A 7973-nucleotide genomic window follows, 5' to 3' on the forward strand; every position below is an offset into this window, starting at 1 on the left:
TAACTATATGTATGGGGGAAATGCTTTTGAATAAGATTGCATATGAGAGATAGATATTATAGTTTTATTTGTAAGTAGATATCAAAGGTATATAAAAAGATACTTACTAATTAGTACTTAAGGTGGAAGCAGAAGTTATAGAACAAGTCCTATGTCTTAAAATGTTTAAAATCAATGCTCTGGTGGGAACAATAGTCTGTGACATTGCCAAGTTTCATAGTGTATGTATTTCCACAATAACCAATTCCAACCTGCCAACATAACATCCCTGAAAATAAAGTTGGGAAACAAACATTAACAATAGGCTTTAGCAAGCCATTTTCAGCCCGGTCCAGCACACCTACCTAGAAAAATTTACTTTATAAATGTGAGTGTATATGTTTCTGTGTGTTTAAACACACAGAAACATATATACACATATATAATATAAATGTTACATACAATATAGTATATACGTATAATGTGATTATGTACATATAATATAAACATATACCACGTAATATATTATTTACATACACATATATATAATGTCAGCATTTTAAAAAATCCCTAGAGCTAAAAGAGAAAACAATAACTAGTTTTTATTGTGTTGGCTAATCAAGTGAGCTAGTACATGTAGTGCCCTGTGCATAGCACAGTACTAAGTCAGCATTTATATAGTTTAAACAAATTTCCCATGTAAATAGTCCACTGGTATAAGTTTTGCACATTACCACTGAAGTCAGTGTTGTCTGTCTGTAATGAGCACTCTGTAGGGAAAAGGTTAAAAGAAAGGTCTCAATACATAGAACCATTAAACATTTATTACCATTAGCAGATTGTATCCAGAATAGACAAGTTATATTAAAATGTTTTTGCCAGAGGAAAACCTGTTAATATAATTTACAGAAATAATAATTTGTGTCCCAAATTCCTTCTATTAATATCCAATAATTCTAAAAATGTGATCAAGTTGTACTGAAAATATATTTAATAAAACTAAACACACACTACTATTTAAAATAATATGTAAAATAGGAATAGGGAATACTTCTTAACAAAGAGCCAAAATTGTGTTAAGTGCTATGAAACCAGTAGCTATCTCAATTTATTCTAGACAAAAGATTAGTGTGCCCACTAGGAACACTGTCACTTAATTATTTCTCTGTGTGAATCTTATGCAATGGGAACATAAAAAAATGAAAAAAGAAGAAGATGTAAATAGTTAAATTTAGTAGCCTAAATTACAATTATTTCATTTGACATGATTGTTAAATTGGAAGGCCTGAGCTAAGCCATGGGAAAATGATTCAAAATTATAAGAACACTTCTTTTTTTTAATGTAATATGCAACAATTAGTACTTTTATTATGTACACAAAAAATGCTTATTCCAGAAGTATGTGAGGAAATCACATTTATAACTTTAACAATACTAACAAGTACTAAAATATCTCTAGGATGTTTGCACAGAAACACACACACAAATCTACTCAGTGACATTAAAATTAAATTGATGAAGGAATATACCCTAAGTTATATGGAAACTTACTAATATGAAGATATCAATTCCCTTTCCACTACTCAGAAATTACCATACTGTTTAATAATAATGATGATGAAAATAATATAATACACACTTATTGAGCTCCCAGTAAACTTAACCTCTATGTTAAATACGAACACATGGCTGTGTACATGGAATATTATCATAACATTTCTTTAACCCAGAATGAGAGCCTAAGTCACGTGCTAAGCTTAAAGGTCATTTTATAAAAAAGAAAACATTGTGCCCAGGATGGAAAATGGCAACAACTGCAGAGAGGGAAGACATGCATTATGGGTACCAGAGCCTAGCGCTCCTGGAATAGCTTCATCTACCAGATTATTTTCAACTGTTACATGTGAAGGAGGAAGTTTACTGTCTTATGTAAATTAATTAATTTGGATCTATATTCCTGAGGCAGCATAGCTGCACTCTCAATTTTAATTATATTTTGAGGGAGAAGAATGGTAGTTGGTTTATGTCAGAAAATAATTTGAGCAATCAAGACACATGTCATAAGAATCCATCACCCAGCTTTCCTACACTCACATGCCTATAAGTGTTTTGTCTTGATTGTCATGGGAAATGGAATTGCAGGTTCAGCATCTCCAAAGTAGAATCCAATTTGCTATATCAGTGACAGAGTTTTCACATTTCAGTAGGGCTTATTTCAGATTGACCCAATTTATTAATCGCTCAAAATTTAACAAGAGATCTAAAAATGTAAGGATATTTCTAGGTAACTGATGGGTGACTGGTTACAAAAGCCATCTTCTCAGAATGCTTGTGCCACAAAAAACACGAGTTGAACACTTGGTATCCTTCAGTAGACTCCTAAAATGAGATAATCACCAATGTTAAAAAAAATATTCTCCAGGGTGGACAGGGTGGTTCACGCCTATAATCCTAGCACTTGGGGAGGCCGAGGCAGGCGGCTTATCTGAGGTCAGGAGTTTGAGACCAGCCTGGCTAATATGGTGAAACTACTAAAAATACAAAAAATAAAATAAAAAGTCAGCCTGTAATCCCAGCTACTTGGGAGGCTGAGGCAGGAGAATCACATGAACTCAGGAGGCGGAGGTTTCAGTGAGCTAAGATCGGGCCACTGCACTCCAGCTTTGGCAACAAGAGCAAGATTCAGTCTCAAAACAAAACAAAACAAAATTCTACAAAGTTGTAAGAAAAAAAAAAGTTAGATAAATGCTGATGAAGACCACCCAAGTGGAAGAAATGTTGACTTATTTGCTATTCCATTGATAGTTAAAAACTAAGAGCATGAACTATTTCGTATCTGATACTTCCAGAAGCAGGAGTGGAAGAAGTGACACGGTCGTGATCATGACCTGCCCCCCTCATCCCTAGTGTGGAACATAAAATATTGTTTGTCTTTCTGTTTTCTAAAGCAAAGAAACCCTCCCAAATTATCTGGTAATAAGTAGCACAAGTCTTTAAAATGAAGGTTTAAAATGTTCAAAATGTATTCCTGTTTTATTCATCTAAGAATTATTATAACAACTATTAACAGGAAATGCATACCAGTACTGATTATTTGCACAATCAAATAGTACTGGTTATATGTAATCATATGTATTCATGATTAACAAGAAAAACAAAAATAAAATTAAAATCTCTCTTCTTTCAACTAACCAGGAAAACTCAGAGTCTATCTCTGCTTAAAATCCCTGTTGGACAAAGAAACTGTCATCTCACAATTCTTAGCCTTGGTTGTAAATGAAGAAATTTTTTAAAAAATTATTCTATAATAAAATTAGTAGAAAATATATATTCTGCTCTTTTTCTGGTGCAACATAAACAATGTAACTCTTAGATGCATACAGCATGAGTTTCAAGACCATGTTCAATATAAAAAGCAAGCAGTAGTGTTTAAACTGAAATTTACCTAGAAAGTTTTTTTGTTACAGTAAAAATGAGAAAGTGAATGTATCAATTACTTAGAATCTGTAAAATACATTGACAAACTTAGCTGTTGCTTCATTTAATAATTCTCATAATTTAAATATTTGTTCAGCAGTTTATCTCATTTAATATCATTCTATCCGATATAAATTAAAATATGCCATGATGCTATCAAATAAATATTAATTTTAGACTCTGAATATGTATGTAAGGAAAGTTGAAGTGTGTATATTTACCTACCTACCATGGGGGTAATTTCCTTCCTTTTGAAAATAATAGATTTTTAATATTAAAACTTTCAACACTAATTTTTGGACTGTTTGATCCACTCATTATAATATATTTGAAATATTCACAGTTTCCCTCATTTGATACTCAATGGCTGCTTGGCATTAAGACAATGGAAAATTATATGTTTCACTCTAGAAAAATACTCCAACATTTAGTATAAAGTAATTTTAAATGAATGATCCAATCAAATTTTAAAATAAGTGTAAAACATTTTATTCACTTATTCTTAGCATTTTTGAAAGAATATTTGAAATAATTTCCAATGTCTCAATAACAACTAAAGCTCTGTACTCATACTAATAAAATATAAAGACAAAGTCCAACAATTTCTCAACAATCCACTATACATACTTGCTTAAGTTTTGACTTTGTTCTAATTCTAATGTTTTCACAAAGGAATTGATAAAATTGAGAGCATTTCAGAGCAGGTTTGTTTTCCCACAATATCTCTCTGCTGGTAAACTAAACTATATTCCTACACATATAAAGCATATGAATAAACAAACTATTTTTAAAAAATGATCTGGTCTCTAGACTTTGTATACTCTTCTTGTTCCTGGACCATTTATCTGCTCTCCATAAGAGAAAAGGCTCAAAAATTCTTCTGTTTTCTCTTTTTCATTCTTCCAGGGTTTATTCATGCTATGCCATGCAATTTCTGCTTGTTAATGATTGACATCTGTCTGCATTTGGTATGTGCATTAATTTTAAATCTTTGAATCAATGACCATTTTTCAAGGTTTGCATTATTAAATCACTCTGTCAATTTTGAAACATTTAGTTCACTTGTTTCAGTATACCATTCTCTAGTTTTTCTAATCTCGCTGGTCAATTCTTTAAATTCTCTCTTTCTTAGCTCAAAATTTGGTAGTGTCCTGAAGTTTGGTTTGTGGCATTTTTCTCCCTTTATACAATGAGCCTAGGTTACCTATGGTCTAAATACCACATATGCACAGAAAGTTTTCAAATGTGTATCCTCAAATCAAAATGTCTCTTCTGGGCTCTAGACTCAAATAACCAGTTTTATATTCAATAGAAAGTAATTTAATTGTCATCGATTAATATTAATTAATAATGAAGGATCTCTCAAGCTTCATCTATCCCAAACAGAACATTTGATTTTCATCTCAAAATTGTGTATATGAATAGTCTTACACAGTTCCAACTTGGAACCATCAATGATATAGTAAACTGAGGTTAAAAATAAATAAATAAAAATTGAAGAATCAATTAACTGCTCTGTTTCATAGCCCTCTCACATATAGTTGCAAGCTATCATAAATTATTTGTAAGAGTACCTAAATTGTCTCTAAGAAATTTTGTTTCTGGCCGGGCTTGATGTCTCACACCTGTAATCCCAGCATCTTGGGAGGCCAAGGCAGGCGGATCACCTGAGTTCACTTGTTCGAGACCAGCCTGACCAACACGCAGAAATCACATCTTTATTAAAAGTACAAAAAAGATTAGCTGGGTGTAGTGGTGCATGCCTGTTATCCCAGCTACTAGGGAGGCTGAGGCAGGAGAATCACAGAGGTTACAGTGAGCAGAGATAGCAACAAAAGCAAAACTCCATCTCAGAAAAAAGAAGAAAGAAAGAAAGAGAAAGGGAGTAAGGAAGGAAGGAAGGAAGAAAGGAAGGAAGGAAGGAAGGAAGGAAGGAAGGAAGGAAGGAAGGAAGGAAGGAAGGAAGGAAGGAAAAAAGAAATTTTGTTTCTATAAGGTGATTTGATTTATGTTAAATAACATTGAAATTGCCAAAGATTAGCTAATGACAGATTTGAACCAGAATCTTGGTCACCAAATTACCCTTTATTTCTTTCCCCCTGTGAAGCCTAATTGTCATGTGCATATACATATATATGTCTGTGTATGTTTAACTCTACAGTTCTTTCTATGCATCAGGTTTGTGAGAATCATTTCTATGATATTTTATATACAAATTGCTAGATAATTTATAACTTACTGTGTGCGTGCACACACACCCAAACAAATCATGTCTACAATTTTCCTTTTTAAGTTTACTCACTTAAACTCACTGGTGCCTGGTATATCTCAAGTAAGATTTCATACTGCATTTCAGAACACTGAGGACTCCCTCGGAGTACACTATGTTGTTTCAGGGAGACTTTCGAATGACCATACAATATACAAAGCAACTCCAAGGATTTGTTTTTCACCCAGGGATTTATTAAGGAAACTGGATTTTATCAAGAAAATTAAACAGTGTTCATGTTTATAAATACATGAATAGTAGGTAACTGAAAATAGAAAAATAAAAAACCTGTGAGGTAATTTATTGTTTATTCTTTGTGGCTTGTTTTGTTTTCCTAGAAGCATACAGGATAAATTTTCCTTTATTCTGTACATAAGCATTATTTTTGTAATATTCAACCGTTACTACATTGGGAATAATTAGTAGAAACTATTATCTTCACAATTAATTAACGCTAAAGTACTACAATATGCTGCAAAGGCACTTACAAATTTTTGCATATATTTAAATTTTGCAAATGCTCTCTAAAGAACAAATTTTAATATGACCTTTATTCCACTAAAATATGTAAAGTATTTTAAAGTAGTTTAATGACATTAAAATGCTAATTAATGACACTTAACAGAAATCAAGGGCTTTCATATAAAGAGCTCAAGGTGGCAGGAAAATTGCTAATTTATTAGAGCATTACAACACTATAATTTAACATTGTACCCCATATTCTTTAACAAATTAATTTTAAACAAAGCTTGGGAGGACTTAAGAAGTTGATGAATAAAATTGAAATTGCTAAACTTTATATTTTACTAAGAATAAGAGGAGTAGGAAAACACAGAATAAAAAAGCATTATCCTGTAACTCAAAAACCCAAATCAAGCTTTTTCCTGATGATTTTAATAATTCCCATTTTTTTGCTAAAATATGATGTGTTTGAAGAACTTTTTACAAAACCACAGTAGCATAATTACAAGTAGTATTCAAGATAACTGTTGCCTGTTATTTTCTTTCGGTCTTCTGTCTTTAAACTTATTTAAATGACTGTTGGGTCAGCAGTTTTATCTCCTAAAGTCATGTTCATTTAAGTTTTCAACAAAACCATAAAAGATGAAGCTGAATATAAACACCCCAAATCCTGTATGTTTGTCAAGAGCAATGACTGATAAACAGATATGTAATGATATTGGTATTGAGCAGGCAAGTGTGTTGTAATAAAGAAAATTGCTATGAACAAGAAGACATGATTTAGGCTGGGGACAGTAGCTTGCGTCTGTAATCCCAGCACTTTGGAAGACCCAGGTGGGCAGATCACCTGAGGTCAGGAGTTTGAGACCAGCCTGAAAACATGGGGAAACCCCATCTCTACTAATTAATTATGTTTAATTATGATATTGCATAACAATAATATATATAATTATGATATAACATATGTAATTATTATATAATAGTTATATCAATATACATTATAACAGTAATTATATTTAATTTGATTGAATTATGGTCAGAAAGCATTGCCTTTATTGAAATAAGCATAACTTCTTTTAATAAAATAAAATGCATTATAACATATATACAAATATACATATATTTATGTATTTGATGTAACTTAAAATATTACGTATTAAAATGTCATATGTTTATAACAACATATATATTACATGGTTATATTATCTTTTTAAAATTAATCAATACAACTTTACCAGTTTTTCTCAATTCAAAACTTCTTATAGCAAGCCCCAAACAAAATTCAACAGTAAGATAATCCTTTTTAAAAATAAATTAAAGGTCGCATTGGGGGCTTATTATAATTCAGAGCCATGTCACATTAGGACTTAAGCTATTTGGACGATTTTCGTTACTTCTCTATGAAATTATTTATAATTAAGTACAGCTGCAATATATATATCAGTGTCTAGCTTATTATTTCAATGGGTATAATTTTAGTATCTTCTATGGTAAATCTGAATGACATTCTCATATTATTTTTAGGTTATACTGTCTCTTCAATTTTTTACCATCTCATTATCTATGAAAATGTTTGTTTATCGTGGAGCATTTAAAAATTATTCAGGATTAAATATATGTTTAGAAAATATTTTTGCAAATCAATTTTAATATTTTGGTATAAGTGATTTCACATTATTTTCATTTTTTAATTAGACACATGGTATTTTACAGGTTTGGTACTTATGTAATATTTAGTTTTTGAATCTGTTTTTAATTAAACTGTCATAGCTATCTCTAAAATTAA

The sequence above is a fragment of the Cebus imitator genome, unplaced genomic scaffold, assembly GCF_001604975.1.
Source record: "Cebus imitator isolate Cc_AM_T3 unplaced genomic scaffold, Cebus_imitator-1.0 Scaffold247, whole genome shotgun sequence".
NCBI lineage: Eukaryota > Metazoa > Chordata > Mammalia > Primates > Cebidae > Cebus > Cebus imitator.